Source organism: Hipposideros armiger, unplaced genomic scaffold (assembly GCF_001890085.2).
Source record: "Hipposideros armiger isolate ML-2016 unplaced genomic scaffold, ASM189008v1 scaffold_319, whole genome shotgun sequence".
NCBI lineage: Eukaryota > Metazoa > Chordata > Mammalia > Chiroptera > Hipposideridae > Hipposideros > Hipposideros armiger.
In genome coordinates, this window is record NW_017731669.1 from 1,629,364 (window position 1) to 1,650,396 (window position 21,033).

The window sequence follows — 21,033 nt, forward strand, 5'->3', positions numbered from 1 at the left end:
TATATATATATATATATATATATATATATATATGCCGCATTTTGCTTATCCTTTCATTCACTGATGGACATTTGGGTTGCTTCCACATTTTAGCTACTGTGAATAATGTTGCTATGAACATAGGTATACAAGTATCTCCAAGACACCAATTTTCAATTATTTTGGGTATGTACTAGGTAAGACAATTAAGTTCGCAAACTCATCCTAGAAAAAGCGCTACATACCTCATTGCTGAATGTCATTATGGTCACCTTCAAAGTACTCCCCCTTGGGAAGCTGTGCACCAATGCCAGTGCCTAGTCCATCCTTCAAAGCAATTTTGGAGCTATTTTTCTGGAATGGTTATCAGGGCTATAGTCATATTACCTTTGATGTCTTGAATATCATCAAACTGTCTTTTTTTTCAATATTTCCTTTATCTTTGGGTAAAGAAAGAAGTCATTGGGGGCCAGATCTGGTGAGAAGGGAGGGTGTTCCAATACAGTTATTTGTTTACTGGCTAAAAAGTCCCTCACAGACAGTGCCGTGTGAGCTGGTGCATTGTCGTGATGCAAGAGCCATGAATTGTTGGTCACAAGTTCAGGTCGTCTAACTTTTTCACACAGCCTCTTCATCACTTCCAAATAGTCAACTTGGTTAACTATTTGTCCAGTTTGTACAAATTCATAGTGAATAATCCCTCTGATGCCAAAAAAGTTCAGCAACATATTACAACAAGTTCACGAACTTAATTGTCAGACCTGGTGTGCAAATGTGGAATCGCTAGATCACATAGGAAATCTATTTATAATTTTTTGAGGAACCACCATACTGTTTTCCAAAGTGGCTGTACATTTTATATTCCTACCTAGATGGAAAGGTTTTTAACATTTTAACATTTTTAACATTTGCTTATCAGTGCATTGGGATCTATCAACCAGACCCAGCAAATCACAGAAACTCAGATGGTCTTACATGTCCTATTTCCTAACAATATTCTGCATTTACTTGACACTTTGCACATGAGCATTTGAAGCCTTCACCATGCTAACTCATGTCTGAATGTGCAAGGTGAGGTGTCCCAGTCTCAAGCAGTTTTTTTAGAAGGAATAGTGCTCAGGTACCTAGATACTTGGGCTACCTTAGGCACTAGGCCAGCCATGGGCTACTCAGGAGACACTTACCTTTCAGGTAAGCCAAGCCAAAGTAGGCGAGCTCCCCAAGGTTGTAATAGTATTAGTTGTAACAATAACTACAAGACATGGAGTCTTTCCCATGCAAGTTGCTATGCTAAGCATTTAATATACATTGTCTCATTTAACTGACAACCAACCCTAAGAGATGAGTATGTTTATGACATTATTCAGCAGATGAGAAATGGGGCTCAGAGATGGTAAGGGGCTTACTCATGGTGGTGCAATTAGTAAGAGGCAGTCGAACTCAAATATGCACTCTCTACAAATCTGCCAAGCTCTACAGGAGCAAGGGAGGCTGGAGAGGCAGGTCTCACTGATGTCTCTCCCCAACAGGAAGCCCAGCTGCCCCTTGGGTTCTGCTTACAAAAAGGACTGCCCAGTGCTTTTATTAATGAATCATACACACCTGGGACTGTCACTGAACCTGTTACTGTCCCCCAGAGTACAGCAGAGCAAATTTGGGCTGGCAAAGATCCAGTGAAGAGATAGGGCTGGAGCAAGGGGATTACTTCGCATGGAAAAATGGGTCAGCAGAGCCCCATCCAAAAACTCGTATCAGTCAGCCTTCTGCCTTTTCACCCTCTCAGGTTAATTCCAGATTTATCTGCCACCACAGCATCACCCTGACCACCAAGCCCTCTGCTCAGCAGCCCAGACTAGCCCATCACTCCACCACCCCCAGGCTGGTCAGCCTGTGTCTCTGCACATACTACCCACTGCCTGAAGTGTTCGTCCACTCCATCCCCACAAGGCAACTTCCTATGAGTCTCCCAGCAGGCTCAAGACCCTTGGTTGTAGCTTGGACAATAAAGTCACTCACTCCCTTCTCTGCTCCCACGGCAGCCTGTGGCCAGACCTCCCCAGGTAATTTCTCCTTAGAGGACAATCATGGATGGATGTTGATATATGTGTTTTAAGTGCCATCAAGACCATGCCTGCAACCACACCCTGACTCTCCTGACACCCAGAGCTGCCATCACACTCCAGGGGCCAGTGCAGATCTGAGGACCCTGTGGGAGGGGTTTCCGGAAGAATCCTGGTCAGAGCTGACCACATGGCACACTGGGAGCCACCATGGCTCTTGCCCTGATGCACATCTGCATCACCTAAGTGGTTGTTCAACATGTGGGTGCAGGGGCCACACCCGAGAGGGAGGGAAGGAGGGAGAGTGGGAGGGAGGGAGAGAGAGAAGTGTGGGGGTCGCCCCATGTGCACTGAAGGGCCCTGTGCTTGGGTTCGATGCTCTATAGTTGCCCTCTTGAAATCTTAATAATCAGATCTTTGAATCTGTGTTTTCTAAGTGAGGTCCAATGGGACAATGGAGCTTCGGCTCACAGTGGTCCTGCCTCCCCACCTCTGGCAATGGGTTCTGGCTGCCAACTCCTCTGCTCCCTGTGCCCCAAACCTTACCTGGCCTCCAGTGACCTCTGCCACCCTATACCCTGGGTATCCACCAGCTCATATTCCACCATCATTCTCCTCCTCTGCAGGGGGCTGCCTCAGGAAGGGTCCCAGTCAGGCTCATAAGCTCCAAGACATCTCAGAGCAGGGCATGGCAGCAGCTGTCCCCACTCTGGGCTAGCAGCACCAAAGCTCTTTCTGTGGGTGACTCAGCAGGGATAAGCCTCTTGTTCACCCCCAATCCAGGTAACAAGTGCCTCTCCACACAGAGGTTGCAACCCCTTTGGGGATCCACAGTCTGCCTGGGCTCAGGCAGCAGAGCCGAAAAAAGGGAAATGGAATTTTCTGCCCCAGAAAATAGACAAATGCATAAATGCTAGAATGTAAGCTCCAGATGAAGAGGACTTTGTTTTGTTCACATCATAGATGTGGGGCCTGGAATAGTGCCTGGCACCTATTAGATTCTTAAACAATTTTTTCTGACTGAATGGGGAGATGAAGGCTGAGCTGAGTCTGGAAGGACAAGCAGGACTTAGCCAAAAATCACAGAGGGTTCTTCTTAGAGGGTACAAGGAAGTGCTGAAGGACATAAAGCAGGAGGGACTTGGCAGAGGGCTCTGGCAGGAGTCTGGAGGACAGACTGAGCACCCCTGGGGCCCTCCCAGACTGAGACCACAGTTAGAGCTCAGTCAGCCTCCAGACCTGTCCAGCTGTCAGTTCCCTTGCCACCCTCCACCCCTGCCCAGTAGTTACCACAATTGATCCAGGCAGATGCAGAGTCACAAGGGCCTCTCCTGCCAGCAGGATGAGCTCTGCCCTAGAGAACAGGGGGAAACACCCAGAGTCACTCATGGTAGAGGAGGAGTCATGGTTCATGGGACCCCCAGCTTTGGGACTGGGCTATCCCCATGGGCTCACCTCCCCCTACACCCTACCAGCACACTCTTCCCCAGAGTCAGCAGGAAACAGGTTACAGTGACATGGTGATAAACTGGCTGAGGACCTAGATAGGCAGGGCACCTCAAAGCAGCAGCCTAATAGGAGGGAATAGCAGTTTGGATAATGTTCTAGCTCTAAATTGAATGTCTATTTCATTGTAAGTTTCATAATTTATGCATGGTTACATAATCTTTTGCATATATCAAATTATAAAACACCTTATACAGTACAAATATATATTATATGCAATAGATGATTTTTTGTTTGTTTGTTTCGTTTTTTTTTTTAAGCTGAGCCATCCTGCCTCCTGTTGGCAGCTCAGCAGCTGCTCAGTTTGGGCCAGGAATCGAACCACTGTTGCTCAGAGCTCAAACTCTTGAGCAAGCTCTTAATCAACTGAGCCACTCGGCCGGCCCTTAGATGATTTTTTAAAAACAAAAATACCTTTAGATTTAGATTAGGTGAAATGTTGTTCTAGTTCTGGATGTTGAATCAATAGCATGTGGGAGCAGCCATTCTCAGATTCACAATACTTTATGTCTGCATCACACTTGTGGCTGAGAAATATTTTAATACCCATCCTTATTTAGACCCAGCTATCATCCTGCAAGGTACATATTCTTAACTTATTTTGCAGAAAATTAAGGCTCTGAGAGGTTAAGAAACTCACCCATATCAAACACCAGTGATTAAGATGATTGGGTCTCCTAACATGCTCCCAAGGGCACCATGCTCCTGTCTCAACAGGCCAAAGCTCCAACCAGCAGTGACTTGTATCCTGAGAGAGTCCCCAATAGAAGGGTCTTTAGTGAGTGATGAGAAAGAAACGCTTTAGTGAGTGATGAGAAAGAAGGTACAAAGTTCTCCTGAACCTGTCTCTGTGTCTCCCAAGTTCATGAGGACCTGAGAGTGGCCTTGGAGGGTAGCAGGGGCTAGGCAGGGAGTGTGGGAGCCCAAAGCCACACAGGAGGGGGATGTCCTAAGGTTACTCCAGGCTCAGCTCACCTCTTATTCATTGAGGAGCTTTAAGCAAATCTCTCTGTGGCAGGCAGACAGACAAAAGACCTTCTGGGGTTATCTGGTATGACGTTCCTAAAGGGTCCAGACGCTGAAACAGAAGGCCTGGCAGAGGCAGCATCCTCAGTGAAGAGCCTGCCCTGAGGGACTTGTCACAGTTCCAGGGGGCACTGATCCCCTCGAGGTGGCTACAGCATTGTGTGGTTCTTAAAACAGCTTTTCAGCTAATGGAGTATAGTGCATTGAGAAAGGGATGCTTTTTTCTAAACACTGGAAATGGCTCTGAGAGCTGAAGCCAGGGCTGTTTCTGGCAGAAGGTGCATCCTGAGACCACCCCAATCTCACTGTCCAGCACATGCTTAGAGAGCTGGCCCCTCAGTGGAGACCAAGCTGCCTGCAAAGAGTCAGGGGACCCTGCAGGCATGAGCATACTGCAGGGGCCACTGATCATCTGTCCCTCTCTTATCCCAAACTTCAACACTAATTGCCCTGAATTACAGATTTCAGGTTTATTTTCATCCAATTCTAGAAATCTCAGCTCAGGGAGCCTGGCATTCCAAAAGGACCCTGTCCATTATCAACTGCCATTTTAGCCATCCACCACTCCCTGCTCACACCTCTTTGGGGAGGAGCATTTGGTCCTCTTTTGCTCACCTTTCCCTTACTTTGCAGGAAACACTTTTGAAAAGGAGTTGCTGGCCATGAGTTTTGTGCTGCCACAGAGAACGGATCCTGAGCTGGGCCGCCTGCCTTCCTGAAGGTCCTGGGAAGCTTCAGCTGGAAGTTGGCCAGAGGTCAGAGAAGGGGAGGAATGATTAACAGTGGAAATGGCTTCCAGCTAGTAAGAGCCGATCACGTGCAGGTGCTCAGCTGGGCTGGGTGTACACACCACTTCACCTTCACCCCACACCTGTGGGGGAGGCACCATGTCCACTTTCAAATAGGGAAGCTGAGGCTCAGGACAAGTTAAGGCTACAGTGTGACTGTCCCTCTTCCCATCAGGAAGTGGAGTCTAGTCCCCACCTCTTGAATCTGGGCTGGCCTATAGCTTGCTTTGGCCAATAGAAGGAGATGGAAATTGTGGAGGGCTAGTTGTTCTGGAGTTTCTCTCTCTCTCTCTCCCTCTCTCTCTCTCTCTCTCTCTCTCTCTCTCTCTCTCTCTCTCTATCTATCTCTCTCTCTCTCACACACACACACACACACACATACACCTCTGCCACTGTCATGTGGACAATCTCAGGCTAGCCTGCTATTGAAGAAGAGCTCGGGCTCCCCCAGACAACAGCCAGTCACCCCAGCAGCTAAGCTGCCTAGCTGAGCTGCAGCTGGTTGCAGGTGCACACAGGCATCCAGCAGAGTCCAGAAGAAACTCCCAGCTGGGCACAGCCTAAATTTTCAACTCACAGTCACTGCGTTTTTTGGCTGTGTGTTATGCAGCCTCACGTGGCAATAAAAAATCACAATGACATGAAAGCATGTTGTTGTTCTGTAACTGAGCCTACACTTGGTTTCCAGAGGAGACAGAATGCCCTGACAGCACAGTTGCTACCGGGTCCCTCATCTGCTTAAATGCGGCTTTATCACCTGCCAATAGAGTAGGGTCAGCTTCTTAAGGGGAAGCAAGAGGCTTCTCATCAGTAATCAGTAAAGAAGCAGGATGCAGTGCCTACCACCGCCACCAAAGTCCGACACCAAGTTCACAGCCCTGTACACCTTGCTGCTTACCTGTTAACAGACAGGCTGCAGTGACTGTGTGCTGAGGTGGTCAGACCGGGCTCCAGGGAGCTCTGGGTCTCTGTGCTTCTCTCTGAAACTAACCAAACAGCAAGGTAGAGGGCATGGGCAGAGGCAAAGAGCACGGCTTTCCTGAATCAGGTAGTCTGGAGTGCGAATATCAGCATGACTTACTAGCTGTGTGACCTTGGCAAAATCACTTAACCTCTCTGAGTCTGTTTCCTCATGTGGAAAATGGAAATGAAAATGATGGTTAGAGGGTTGGGGGAAGTTTTAGGGAGAAGATAAAGCATAACAGCAAAGAGGACCTTGTTTTAGGGACAATAAACAAAACAATTTTTTTAATCTCAGAGTCAGTTAAAAAGCAGAGAATAGTAGATTTGAAGGTTATTCTACAAGTCATTCTTTTTACAACTAGAGCAATAACAAAAACAATCTTTTACAAATTACTTTTCTTTTCACTCCACCTAGAAACTAATTAAAGGAAAGCTTTTATGTTGTATATTTTATTTTATCAACTTGGACAGTTAGAACTCAATAAAAAAGAATTTATGTTTGCTACAAATAACCCTATTTTTAAAAAAAATTGCCAAATGAAGCTTACTTTAGGACATAGATGTGTCCGAAGCTCAGCCCCTTCTCTTCAGGGACTTCCTGGAAGAGTGGAGCTTGCATGGCTTCTCTGTCACCAGAGTATGGACATCTGGCCCACATGGGGCAGGAAACAATAGAAGGAGCCTGCCTTCCACCCACCCCCCCATCCCCAGGGAATGCTCAGGGCACTGTACCCACCTCCACAGGAATGCAGACACTCCAGGGCCCGAGCCGCTGGGCTCTCACAGTTTGCATGATGCAGCCTATTCCTGAGCAGGTAGCTTCTGTCCTGCTGCACAGAGGAGCTTTCTTCCACAACTCTCCTCTCCACCTGAAGATCAAGTGCATCGCACATCCACATCCCGCAGTCGAAAGGGGACATTTGTTTATTTTTTATTTTTTTATTTTTTAAAATTTTTATTGGGTAATTGGGGAATGGGAACAGAGCTGGGGAATTCGGGGAAGGGGAACAGACAAGTTGCTGTCCTTTTGTTCTTCAGTCTAGTTGTGGAGGACGTTGCTTCACTGGCCCAAGTTGGCACCATCATTGCGCTCTTCCCGGGCGAGGCAGATCAGTCGCCGGCTTCTGGACGGCCGCTCACAGCGGCTGCTGGACGCTCATGCTGGCTGCTGGCTACATATGGTAGCCCATGGCAACCCACTGCAGCAGGGGCTGCAGCCTACGCCATCACCAGCGACTCACGGCAGCCCAGCTCCAGGTTGAGCTGTTGTTCAGCATCTTAGCTGTAGAGGGCAGTGTCACTGGCCCTCATATGTGGGATCCGAACCGGGGCCCTCTGGCATCCTAAGCCAGCTCTTAACCAATGCGCCACTCTGCTGGCCCAAAAGGGGACATTTGTATAGACACATACAGAATGGCTGTCAGTTTGAGTCAGTGTGGGAGTGTCTGGCCCACACAGTGAGAGCCTGACAATGCATTCTCTATCACCCAGAGCATACTCTATACCCACAGGAACCCTACAGGTAATCCATTCCCTCCCAATACCGGTGTACTGCACATTTGTGCCTTTGCTCATGGGCTCCATCCACTGCCTAGGGTCTCCCTGCTAAGCTCCTCTGTGCCTCCACGACCCAGAGCTATGACTTCTCTACTTCTCATCTTCTCCACCTCTTACCTCAGGGAGATGTAAATGTCCTCTCATCTCCTTCCCTCATCACTGTACTCACAATCCCTCTATCACACCACACTATATCACATTTGCTTCCTTGCGTGTCTCCCCCAACCTTACTGTGAGCTTTATGTCCCACCTAGCTCACCCAGTTCAGTGCCCCAGTGTCCAAAAAGTGACCAAAATATACTTTATGGGTACATTATGGAAACGCTACAGGTCAACACATTGTCCATCAAGAGACAAAAACATATCAATAGATGGTAGGCACTAATGTATTAGTGCCTCTTTCCCCATGGAATTCTCTGACTCAATGAATAGGAAGGAACAACATGTCCACACACCAAGAGAGCAGGGGTCCAAGAAGGGAGAGGCATTTTCTGATTGACTATTGACAGAGCCCACCCCTCCTCCCCAGTTGTTCCCTTCTCTCCATCCACAGGACTCCTGCATTAGTCTTAGTTTCAGTTCTCCAACCTGCTCCTTGGACAAGTGCAGTGCTGCCAGCCTTCTCTGGTTTCTAAGATGCAAATCTTGCATTTGTACCATGGGCACCTCTCTTGCCTCATCCTAGTCCCAGTTCTGCCCTGGCCTCGACGGGAGACAATACTGGTGCACTTCCTGTTCCAGAGCTCCCCATGGGATCAGGTGGAGGCTGTCTTCATCTGAGACCACCTCTTTGCTTGGCTTGTCCCCCACCCTGTCCTCTCTCTATCACTCCCCCTCTCTCAGGAGTACTTTCCCAATAAATAACTTGCATAAGAATGTCCATCTCAGGCAGCCAGTTGGCTCAGTTGGTTAGAGCACAGTGCTCATAACACCAAGGTTTCCAGTTCGATTCCCACATGGGCCACTGAGTTGCATCTTCCATAACTAAATTGAAACAACCACCTGACTTGGAGCTGATGGATCTTGGGAAAATGCCCTCCACAACTAGATTGATACAACTACTTGACTTGGAGCTGATGGGTACTGGAAAAACACACTGTTCCCAAATAAAAATTTTAAAAAAAGAAAAGAATGTCCATCTCTGGCTTTCTTTCAGGAGAACCTGATCTAAGCCAAATGCCTACTATGTACGAAGCCTCCTGCTAGGTACTGAGGAAAGCACAGGGCAGCAAGCACACAGAGTGACAACAAGGAGCTCCTCTGCAGGTATGAGACAGCAGAGGGGAGCTGAGGGACTGGGCAGGCGCGGCCAAGGAAACCTAGTGTGAGGCCTGAGTTCAGTTTTGATAGGTGAACTGTCTCATGGGATACAAACATAATTGTTTATATGTAGAGAGGCTCTTTCAAAGATCCCAAGGGTTTTAGCTACATTAGGAATCCAGGCTTGTGCAAAGGTCTTCATCAGCGCTGCCCAACAAAACTGTGATGACAGGAATGTTCTAGGTCTGCCCTATGCAGCATGGCTATCACCAGCGACATGGGGCCACCGACTACTTGAAATGTGGCAGGTGTGACTGAGGAACTGAATATTTAACTTTATTTCATTTTAAGTAACTATAATTCAGCTAATTTAAATTCCAACAGCCACACATTGACTAGTGGCTCCTAGGTTAGAAAGCGCAGATTTGTACCGACCTCGGAGATGGTTCCCAGAACCAAGCTGACCAGTCATTTGACATGGAGTTTGGCAGAGGCTGGGTATCCAGGCACTTCTTCTCGATGAGCCCGACAAGCTTCTAGAACCGACAGCAGGGGCAGCCGCCTGCGAGGCTGGTCTTTGCACATGGTCAGCAGAACGTAGTGCAAGGGCTCCTGGAGCTGCAGCCACTGGAGAGCAGAGTGCTGTGTGAGACATTTGGAGAGCTGCAGCTGGGGCCAGGGCCCTGCAGGTATGCAGTGGAGACTAACAGAAACGGATGTTCTTGTGACCACTAGGCAGGTGCCTGATCCTTCTGGAGAGTTCAGACATGGACACTCAGCATATCACTGAGACCTCCAAATGTAGCACAATTATCTCAGCCCTAGCTGTGGGGAGTTTGCTGCTTTCTACTCTGGAATGCCTTTCATTCCGGAAGGAAGGGAGGGAGGGGTTCTTCAGCATTGTGCTCTTGTTACACGAAGAGCCCACACACGTGTTTGGAATATTTTTGGAAAATAGGTGCTTGACCAAATGGATTGCCACTTATGCCAAGCGCCCAGATCAAGCCAGGGATCAGCCTTTGACTCACATGCACCTGGGCAGCCTATCCTTTTCTCAGATCATTTAGGTGAGTCTCACTGGGCCTTCCCACTAGAATGTGAGCTCCAGAAACATAAGAACGGTGGCTTTTTCACTTTGGAATCTCCAGCGGTCAGCACAAGGTCAATAATTGTTGGTTGAACTTTATGGCACATGTACACACTAAGCAAAAGAAAAAAATAGAGATTTTACTGAGCACTTCCCTCATGTGTGTAAATGGCCACCATTTATCTGGGGATGGCTTCAGTTCAGATTCAAAAATCAGGCTTTTTCTCATGCTCACCCATGCTGCAAGTCACTTTCCAGATAAAGGTTGCGCTGCCATTTCTTGCCTTGCTGGGGTTAACCAGGAAAACAGCAGAGGAGTGAGCTGCAGGTGGAGGGAGCAGTGTATGCAAAGGTTGACATTTGTGTGAAAGGAAGGGGCTATGGGCAGACCTGGGACCCAGAGCAAAATGATAATGCAGGGCAGGGTCCCTTATTCAAAATGATTAAGAATTTCAAGATGGTGACAGCAGAGCATTAAATCAAGCTTGGGGCCCTCGTAAGTGCAGGACACTGTGCTGTTACACAGGCCACATGCCCATGAAATGGGCCCTGATTATGGCAGAGTACCAAAGCAACAGGTGGGAACCCAATTCTGGGTTCCAGGTGTGCCCTGCTGAGAAGTAGAATATTACTTCATGGGCAGTGGGGGGCTATGAAAGATTTCACATGAGGAGGGATGTGAGCTGGTGTCTGTTTTAAAAAGAACACTGGGCAGCACTAGGGTATTAAATTAGAGAGGATGGGGGGATGGAAGGAAAGAAGGAAGGAAGGAAGGAAGGAAGGAAGGAAGGAAGGAAGGAAGGAAGGAAGGAAGGAAGGAAGAGAGGAAGGAGGGAAGAAAGGAAGGAAGGAGGGAAGAAAGGAAGGAAGGAGGGAAGAAAGGAAGGAAGGAGGGAAGGGTTCTTCATCATGTGCTCTTGTTACACTGATTCTCAAGGAATTCTTAGTGTCAAATGAAAATTTACACACACACATATTCTGTAGTAAAAAATTCTATAAAATGCCATGATAAACAATGTTAAAAGTTTTGTATGCTTTAATCTTCAGAGTCTTTAATAAACCACTCTGAAAAGTATTTGAGAGGAAGACATTGTAGGAAGTATGTCCCCAAATCATTTGGGCAACATAATTCATTTTCAGGGAAGCATCTCACTTCAGGAAGAACTGCTTTAAAACTTATTTTATAAACCTGTATCTTCAGCATCTATCAAATCCTCTAGCTTGCTACTTCCTCTGAACAGAGGTGGCAAATAAGTCTTATCTTGCTTGCCAATCCTAACCTGTGGCTGCCTGGAGTGCCATGTTGAGTAGGATTCTGAGGCTGTCTCTGGACTCAGCAAGAGCAGTTCTGTAATCAGCTGGCGATGCCTTCCTAGAACGTAAGAGGACAGAGTGGTGGCACACAGCTCAAAAGATGTGGTCCCTCCCCTGGAGAGAACCATGGCCTGGCAAGACTTTAAGTATCTTGTTTACAGAACTGATATGGTGGAACGTGGAACCCTGCTGACCAGTAGAGGGTTGTTCCTAAAGAATAGACGAGCATCTGCCCAAGAGAAAAAGCACAGGATTAGATTTCAGTCCCCTCTGTTCTCCTGTGGTCCTGCAAACGAAACACAACTCCGTTTCCACAAGTGGCAGACACTATTCTCTGGCTAACCCAATAAACATTGGCAACTACCTTAAACTTTGCTGCTTCCTACTTTAGTAGCTAAAAGCCACAATGACCATAACACCCAATTTTGGCAAAAGACATAAGAAAAGTAGGGAGTTTCTGAGAAAGCTTTTGCTTTATTGACAAGAAGAACACACGTGGCTGGTCCCACTCTTTCCTCCTTAATCCTGCCTTGAACGCTGATGTGATAAATGGAATCATAGTAGCGATCTTGTGACAGTGAGACAACAAGCATAAGAACAAAATTCCAGCAGCTAAAGGGTAGAATGGAAGCAGACAGCCTGGATCCTGGATGACATGTACTAAGGTGCTGACCAATCCCTGGACTTCTTGTTAAATAAATAATAATAACTATCTGTGGTTCTAGACACTGTATTTTAGACTTTCTGTTTCTTATAGCCAAAGCCATGTGTACATGACACACTATGGTCCAGCCTGATTCAAAAGCATCAAATGTTGTCAGAAAGCAATGTTGTATAATGGAAGAGCATTATCTGACTTCTCTGAGCCTGTTTCCTCATCTTTAAAGTGACTATTCTGCCTGAATATTCCTGAGGATTGAATAAAGAGTGCCTGGAGATGGTAATAATAATAATAATTAATATTATTATTATTAGACAGAGAGCACTTATACCAAGCCTTGTTGTAAATCTTTTAGCTATATTAACTTATTTAGTCCTCACCACAATCCTGTAAAGTACATTAATTGTCTCCTTTTTACTTAGGGGGAAACTAAAACAAAGTCAAGTTGGGGAACTTGCCCAAGTAAAGATCTAGACTTGAACCCAGTCACCAGGGTCCCTGCCCTGAGCCACTTAGCTATGTTGCCTCTGGATCCCACGAAATCCTCAATAAATGTTTATTATTATTATTATTATCATCATCATCATCATCATCATCATCATCATCATTATAAGGCTTTTATTATAACTGACAAGACACATTCCCCTTAAGATCTCTTTTCAGGAAATGACTTTTGGGACTTTGAAAGGGAGACACTGTATTAATGAAACATGGTATGTAAAAGTTCATGGTTACTTGAGCAATCCACTGAGGTTAATACAAGTAGATTTGGTTTTGTTTTTATATCTCTAGGTCAAGGGCATGTGTACAGTGTTACATGCACCAATTAGCTCTCTACTTTGTCTGAACTTGTACCCCTAAACCAGCCATCCACCCTCTGATGAATATGACTAGACACCTGCAAGGAAGTTCACAAGCTGCACCCTCATTTGTAGAGAAATGACTCGGAGCAGAGGCCAGAGCAGCATCCTGAGCGCTGCCAGAAGCACCGTCCACACCTGGGAATGTACCTGGATTCCATGGGCTCTATCTTAAAGTGTTCTAGGGAAGGCCTAAAGTCACAATGACAATAGGCTTCACCCCAAATTCCAAATCCAGACCATTGGTAATGCTGCCTGGAGAAGGGTGGTGGGGAGGATTTTGAAGGCAACTCCTGACTCCATGGGAAGGAAAGCCATGTTCAATTGGTGATGTCTGCCATGAGAATGGGATGAGGTGATAGTGGCATGAGTTGACTTTGAATAAAGACCTACCCATACCTCCACCTGCACCTGCGACTAATACTCCAAACAGTGAGGGAAACGTCTTAGTGTGTCTGTTAGAGCTGAATGCTGGTCTGTGGAGAGGAGTCAGGGTACGTTCTCCTAACCTCAGGACAGGGCCCAGAGCTGGGGGAGGATTCTGGGCACAGTATCTTCTGAGGCCACTTTCCTAATTGCCCACCTGACACGACCCACGCATCAAACGAGCACTCCTGACTCGTCAGCCAGGAGTCTATCAAGAGGGTACCTGAGAGGATTGGGTGGGAGACTGGAAAAGAAAGAGACTAGAGACGAAAGCTGGGAACAGGAGGTCCACCCAATGCTGATAGCAGAGAGTGGCCCCATTTATTGTTTACACACAGCTTTTATAGCAAAAGTAACTTTTCTTAGGTGGGGGGGGTGGGAACTTGAGGGAATAGGCCCCTCCTCCCGGGGAACACCTCCCCCGGGGCTTTCTATAGGGTGTGGGGAAGCAATCTTCCCAGAGTAAAGCAAAACACAGCAAGCAGAAACTGCTAACAGGATGGCATTCCACTCTGTAGCTTTCAAGGCCATTGGCTGTTTTCTCCTCAGCAGCCAACCTTCCCATGCTGTTCATCCAGGCCTGAGAGCCTGTCAGTCTGCCAGCTTTCAGACTTAACCCTTACTGCAGACCTCCAGCTTTCAGGCTTAACCCTTACTGCAAGCCTCTGGCTCCCTACACCCACCCCACTCCCCACAGGATCCAAGCCCAGTTGGATGTGTAGAGAAGCCTGTGACAAATGGAAGAAAAGAGCAATGGCCGGGTAACTCTGCCTCCTGGCCCAATAAACAAGGCTCCAGGCTGGTGCCTTCTACCCCTTAACCCACACTCCCACATGTCATGCTTCAGAAGCATAGATAGTTAAGCTACCAATAAAAATGGCTGTTTGGTTCATTCAGGACTTGGTCCCTTCCCACAGTGACTCTCTTGCAGCTTAAACTCACCTTTATCTCTCTGACACAGACTCAGCAACACACCTCCTCAGTTTTTAGCTTTGCCTGCTCCTTTAGCCTTGGAACTCCTAGAGTCATCACTCATCTTCATGGAGGAATGTGTACAGGAGGGAGGAGGATGTTTTATTCCAACTCAGCTTGGCTCAAAGATGCTCTGAGCAGGGGAGTGATTAGACCTTTACAAGACATTCAGTGGAGGCCAAGCTGTGGTCAGGAGGGTGATGTCTATTCCTTACCAGTGAGTGCCGGGAGGGACAGGGAAGGACCCCAGGCATGCTCAAGGTCTGCCTCAGCTCAGGTCCTGTAGAGAGCAGAGCCTGAGGCAAGGATTAAGTACTGATATTTCATTCAGGAGCTGTAAGTCCAGGGCAATGTGGGTGAGAATAAAGGGGAAGGGAGATAAAGACAGATGTGCTGTGCCAGATCACCATGCTGGCCACCTCCTTGTAACAAGTCACAGAGTACTGCAGGAAGCACTCAGAACTTCTTTGGAAGGCTTGCATGACTTGCTCATCTCGAAGCAGTCCGGAAAGAAAAATTGAAGGGAGAATTTGTCTTTTCAGTTCCCTCCATCTGTAATTTACCATTAGTTAAGGTCCGCCCCACAGGAAACTAGCTCCCATACATGTTCACATTATATCAGCAGGCCCCTTTAGTCACTCAGAGAGTTAGATCCATGTCTCAGGATGTGGCATTTTAGCTGAGCCCAGAGCATGATAGGTAAAATGGTGTGGGTGGAACATTGCCTAAGAGAATCTGAGAGGCATCCAAGTCTGTGTCCAGTACAGGTGTCCAGCGAGTCACCCGTGGGATCCTAGCAGTGTAGGAAAGGGTGTAGGCGCCTGGAGTGCTGTTGTGACTACCAGCAGGTAACAGAGCCAGAGCCACTGCAACTGGGACTCTAATGCTTTCACTGCTGTGATCTGACTTGGAGACATGTGGGCCCATATAAACCAAACCTGGAAGCCACTGAGGCCCTATTCTTTGAGCCCTATCTAGGATGGCTTCTGAAAGGAGTGGAATTTCCACATCTGTACTTTTGCCATGAAAGAACAAGGAAAATGGGACAGAACTCATCAATTAAATGCCCATTATGTCCTGCCGAGTGCTATGTGTTTGCCTTATATCACTTGCTCCTTAGAATGTCTTCTTTCCAAAAGTGAAAATAATGTTTACTAGAACTTTTTGATATTCAGAAGTAAAACACATCCATGGAAAAACAAAAATCTCCACTGATGTTGCCACCCAGAAATATAACTGTAAACACCTTGGTTTATATATTTTCAGATCTCTCTCTCTCTCTCTCTCTCTCTCTCTCTCTCTCTGTCTCCAACTAGGACCAAATTGTGCATGCATATATTTAATTTCTTTTCAAGTCATTAAATAACTTTCTACAGTCTCATTTTAATGCTGTCTTTTTTCTTATCTACTCTCACTGGACATTAGCTTGTTTCCAGTTTATCACTAATGTCAGCAATACAATAAACATTGCTGCAGCTAAATCTTTACTCATGCTTTAGGATAAATTCCTAGTTGAGGACTTGTTGGGTCCTTTTTAGGGCTTTGCTATATGTGGCCGATGGTACCAATGTGCCAGGCCATTTATCCACTGCTTTTTCAACTCTTCTTGAGTGTATAATAAGCTAATGGATTAGGTCATATTAACCCCACTTTACAAGTGTAGAAATTGGAACACAGAGAAGTTGATTTGTTCTCATCTAAGAGTTAATAAGTGTCAGGCAAGAAAGCCTGGGAATAAATTATTTAAACCCATTCTGCCTCAGTGTTCCTCAGGGCTGAAGTGGAAACTGGAGTGACCTGGGATCAGGCATTTCCCAGAGGACAGACCCAGGTATGCTGCAGAGACGCCATGCACCTTACCTGAGATGGATCAGGCTGCTCATTGAAGCTCTGTCGCTGTAGCAGTTCAGGGGCCTTGAAAGGAACAGCCTCTATGTGACAAATATGGCCTTGGAAAGAAAGACTTCCAGATGTAAAAACCAGGGGCAGACCACATAGTTGGAGGAACCTGGAACCAAGGCAATGAAGAAGTATAGGGACAGGACCACCACCTGGAGGGGCATCTGTGGGACTGTGCCTACCAAGTGCCTTGCAGTGCCTGCTCTGGGATGGGCTGTGAGCTGACCCAGGGCAAACACGGATGGAACAGATTCAACCCAGGTGCATGCGTGCACAGGAGCATGTGTTAAGAAAAGTGCCTGTTGGGCCAGGTGGCTCATTGGTTAACAGTTGGCTTGGGAGCACAAGCTCTGAGCAGCAGGGCCGCTGGTTTGGATCCCACATGGGCCAGTGACGCTGCGCCCTCTACAGCTAAGATGATGAATGACAGCTCAACCTGGAGCTATGCTGCAGCCAGTCGCCAGCGTGGGCTGCAGTGGGCTGCCATAAGCTATCGTGAGTGGCAGGCAACCAGCATGAGTGGCCAGCAGCTGCCGAGAGCCTCCGTGAGCCGCTGGCCACCTATCTGCCTTAGCCTGGAAGAATGCAATGATCACAATACTAACATGGGCCAGAGAAGCAACTTCCTCCACAACTAGACTAAAGAACAAAAAAGGACAGTAACTTGTCTTTTCCCCTTTCCTGATTCCCCAACACAGTTTCCTCCCCCAGTTCCCCCAATAAAATCTTTAAAATTAAAAAAAGTAGCTACAGTGGTGGCCAGGAAAATAGCACCTGTATTCAAATTCATCAGTGGCCTAAGAGTCTCAAGATGAAAGGTAAAAAGCAGTCAGGTCCACCTGGAAATTGGCACAAGCCAGACTTCTCTGGAGCCAGGTCAGGGACCCAGACAGCCAGATTTCTGGGTGTCCTGTAGCTGTGCATCAGAACCTTCAGGGCGGGGGAGAAGGAATGAACACTCACGGAGAAGATGGAGCTGAAGGTGCAGGGGCACAGCTTCCCCTTCATCCCGGAATCTGCAACCTGTCATCCTGACTGCACATGTGTGGTCTCACTTGGGATGGCAGCATCCAAGCACGTGTAACTTCTAAGCTGGCACCTGATTGTGGGGACTCAGTGTTTGTCCCACTTGTCAATTTAATGCCTCTTAGCTACAAACCCATCCTTTAGTAACTGCTGTGTCCCTCATTCATCTCTCCTTTACAGTGAGCGTCACGTGCAGTTTTCTCAGTACAGTGCGCTGGAGAGACACTGCTGGAGGTGGCTTCTCTTGCTGTTTCTGAGGGACCAGGCATGTGTGCATAAGGACACTTGTGGGGTCAGTGGTGTGCGAGTGAGGACACTCAGTCACACGTTGTGCAGACACCCTCCGAGTTCACACAGGCCATTGGCCACCTCTCAGCCAAGTGGTCACCCTGTCTACATAGACACAGGATCCAGGCTTCCAGCCCACACCAGCTCCAGAGCTGTGTCTCTCACCTCCCAGAGGGTCACCCCACCCCTGTTGGTGATTGCCTGTGCCAGGCTTGTCGAGTGACTGCAGGCCAACTATGGCCTGGCAAAGTAGCTAACTTCACAGTTATCATGAGCTACAGGCCCAGTTCTTCTAGTAGATCTGGACCCCAACCTGGGGAAGGGACTTTGCTTCAAGTTTGTCTCTCACTAGGACTCCCCTCAGCCTTAGGGGACTCTGTAGAGTTTCTTCATAACTTGCAGTTACTCTTCTATTGGAATTTAATAATACTTTATATTAACTTTCCCAGTTTAGACCACCCAGTGTGTAGATTCTATCTCCTGATGAGACACAAGCTAGTGCAGTATCTGGAAGGAGACAGTGTGGGGGCTGCCCCCTGACTCTGGCTATGCCCAGACTGCCCAGGTGTTAGGAGAGGCCATAGAGCTGCAGCTGCTATCTCCCTTGCCACCATGCCTGGAAAAGCTGCAACACCAAGACAGAAGCAACACCTGTCTTTCAACTCCATGGCAGGCCATGGGTGCAAGAGACAGGCCTTCCCTCCCAGAACAGCTTCATGGGTGGGTGCCAACTGCCTACTCATTATAATACCTCAGACTGATAACAAATGAAGAAGCAGCACCCAGAAATGTATTTGTTTGGGAAACTTCACATTCAACCCTCCCACAACTCAATGGCCCCAGACAAACATGCTTACGTTCACGGAGGTCTTTCAGGAGCCACTCAGCAGACAGGGACAAGAGGGACCAGATTTCCTCCTCTGACAGAGCTTCACCCCTGACCTGCAGGGCACTGGCCAGAGTCACAGAGGCCAGGCTCATGCCTGCAAAGACACGTGTGGCAGAGCCCCTGCAATGTCCAAAGTGCATCTGAGCCAGCACTCACCACTCCGGCCCAGGCATTGTCCAGCCCTCTCTATAGCATGGGCCCCATGTTTTCATCACCTGTGCCTCCAGAGCTGGACACAGGGCCAGGCACACAAGAGAAGCTAAAGAAATGTTCCTTAGGGGGCTGGCTGTGCTGGCTGGTTGGTTCTCAGTGAATGAGCAAAAAAATAAATAAACTCCCAAACGAAGGGCAAAGTGAATAAATAAATGAATGAAAAAACGAAACACAAGAATGGCACCTCTCTCCAAGTTGGGCGTGTCCTGTTGCAGAGAGCTACCTATGCCAGAGTAGTGTCCATTGCCTGCTCCCCTGTGTGTCTGGGAAACTGGGTTGACAACATTTTTTTTGCCTCTAATACATGATTCATGCCTTTTCCTCTCCAGTTTCCACATATGAAGTTGGATTTGGTGCCAGCATCAGTCCCATCTCTAATGATCACCAACACCTGCCTGAATAGTGAGAATCACTAGAAGAAATAGTGAGCCCCGTGTTTTGAAAAGGTGCAGACTCACAGGAAAGCACAGGACTGCTTTGCTGAAGGAGGGGGAGAGGAAGGCTTATCTTCTCTTCCCTGTCTTCTTAGAAGCTCTCCTTTAAATCAAAGCTGACATTTAAATGTCTGTCGCCCCTGACAAAGCTGCCACCCATTAATCTCCAGGTATGGTGGCAGCAGGAAGAGGCCATAAGGCTTTTCCTAATCCTTTAAGTCACTGATCTTTGTACAGCCAGAGCTCATGGAGATGGAGGGCTGGTGTGTTGTGCTGGGGGTGAGGTGGAGAGCTCATTATAGAACACCCATTCCTCCATCCAACATGCTAATCCAGGCTCTCCACTCACCAGCTGCTCAGCTCCCTGCATAGGCCTCTAAGACCAGCCTCCTGTGACCTCAGGAGAGACAGATCCCAGGAGAAAGCCTTGCTCTTCCATCTCTCCCTGGGGGCCAGAAAGGAGCTGCTGCAGGACCTGGCAGGGAGCTCTAAATGTGAGATATTGCTTATCATAAGCAGTCTGGGAAGAAGGGTCTGTGGATACCATTTACAGACAGGAAAGCAGTCCAACGTAATGTACTAAAAATTGATGGAATCGCAGCTGAAGTCCAGGCCCTCTCTTGTCTTTCTTTTCTTTTTAATTCCTCCTATTTCTTTTTCTTGTTTTTTTTTAGTTTCAGGTGTACACAACAATGTAATAGTTATACATTTCACACCTCACAAAGTGATAACCCCCTTCCCCCAATCTGTTGCCCCTCTGACATCATATATATCTAGTACAATTCCATTGGCTCTATTCACTATACTATACTCCATATCCCATGTGTGTTTATATATATATATATATATATATATATATATATATATATATATATATATAACATACAATATTATTAAGCTTCCGTTTCAGGTATACAGTGCAATGGTCAAGCATCTATACCATCCATGAAGTGGTTCTCCCTAACAAGACATTTGATAATCTGACACCCTACAAAATATTTACATTATTGATTATATTCTCCAAATTTTCTTTCATATCCTTTGACAATATTGTAGTTACCAATTTATGTTGTCTAATCCCTTCCTCTTCTCCCTCGTCCCCATCCCCCTCCCATCTAGCAAACATCTCCTATTTCTTTTTTTAAACTTTGAAACTTATGGACCAGGTATTTCCATTCCAAAGGATGGCCGGTTAGTCAATGATGGGTAAGGTTCCTCATGGGAGGAAAAACCTAAGCCAGGCATGGTCGGTTGGAGGCCATCAGGAGAAATCTCGAGGTTGATGGAGGAGGGCATGGGCCCTCACCCGCCCCCCAAAAAAGACTGGAGGTTTTATACCTCTGTAGCTACATTGCTTCCCTCAACCTGCTTGGGAAGTGACCTAATGGTGTGATAGTATCTGTTCTCAGCACAATAATCTTATCTTCCTGGGGTCGTTTGTGTATAGGGTGTGTGAAGGCAGAGCATCGGTTTTATTACCGTGGGTGGACTTTCGTAATAGCAGCTTGCAGGCATGGGTAATCTGGCTTGAGCAAGTTCTCAGGAATCAGATTCACAGACTGTGGAGAGAACAATGCTACTTCCGGGTAAGTGAAGAAATAAAAGCGGTGTGTCTGCCCAATTCGGGGCTCTTAGTCCATGAGGCTGGAGACCCTTGGCCCTACATTCATTTAACTCTTGACTGCTGTTTCTTTTCTTTCTTTCTTTCTTTCTTTTAATGGAGTTGTTGGTTTTTTTAAGATTTTTTTTATTGGGGAATTGGGGGAAGGGGAACAGACAAGTTGCTGTCCTTTTGTTCTTCAGTCTAGTTGTGGAGGACATTGCT

General features: G+C 47.1%; 1 pseudogene; it reads right to left on the reverse strand.

The window, feature by feature from the left end:
- Positions 1-7,221, reverse strand: part of LOC109392207 (FERM and PDZ domain-containing protein 2-like) — a 40,664-nt pseudogene extending 33,443 nt beyond the window's left edge.
- Between the last annotated feature and the right edge of the window lie 13,812 nt (positions 7,222-21,033).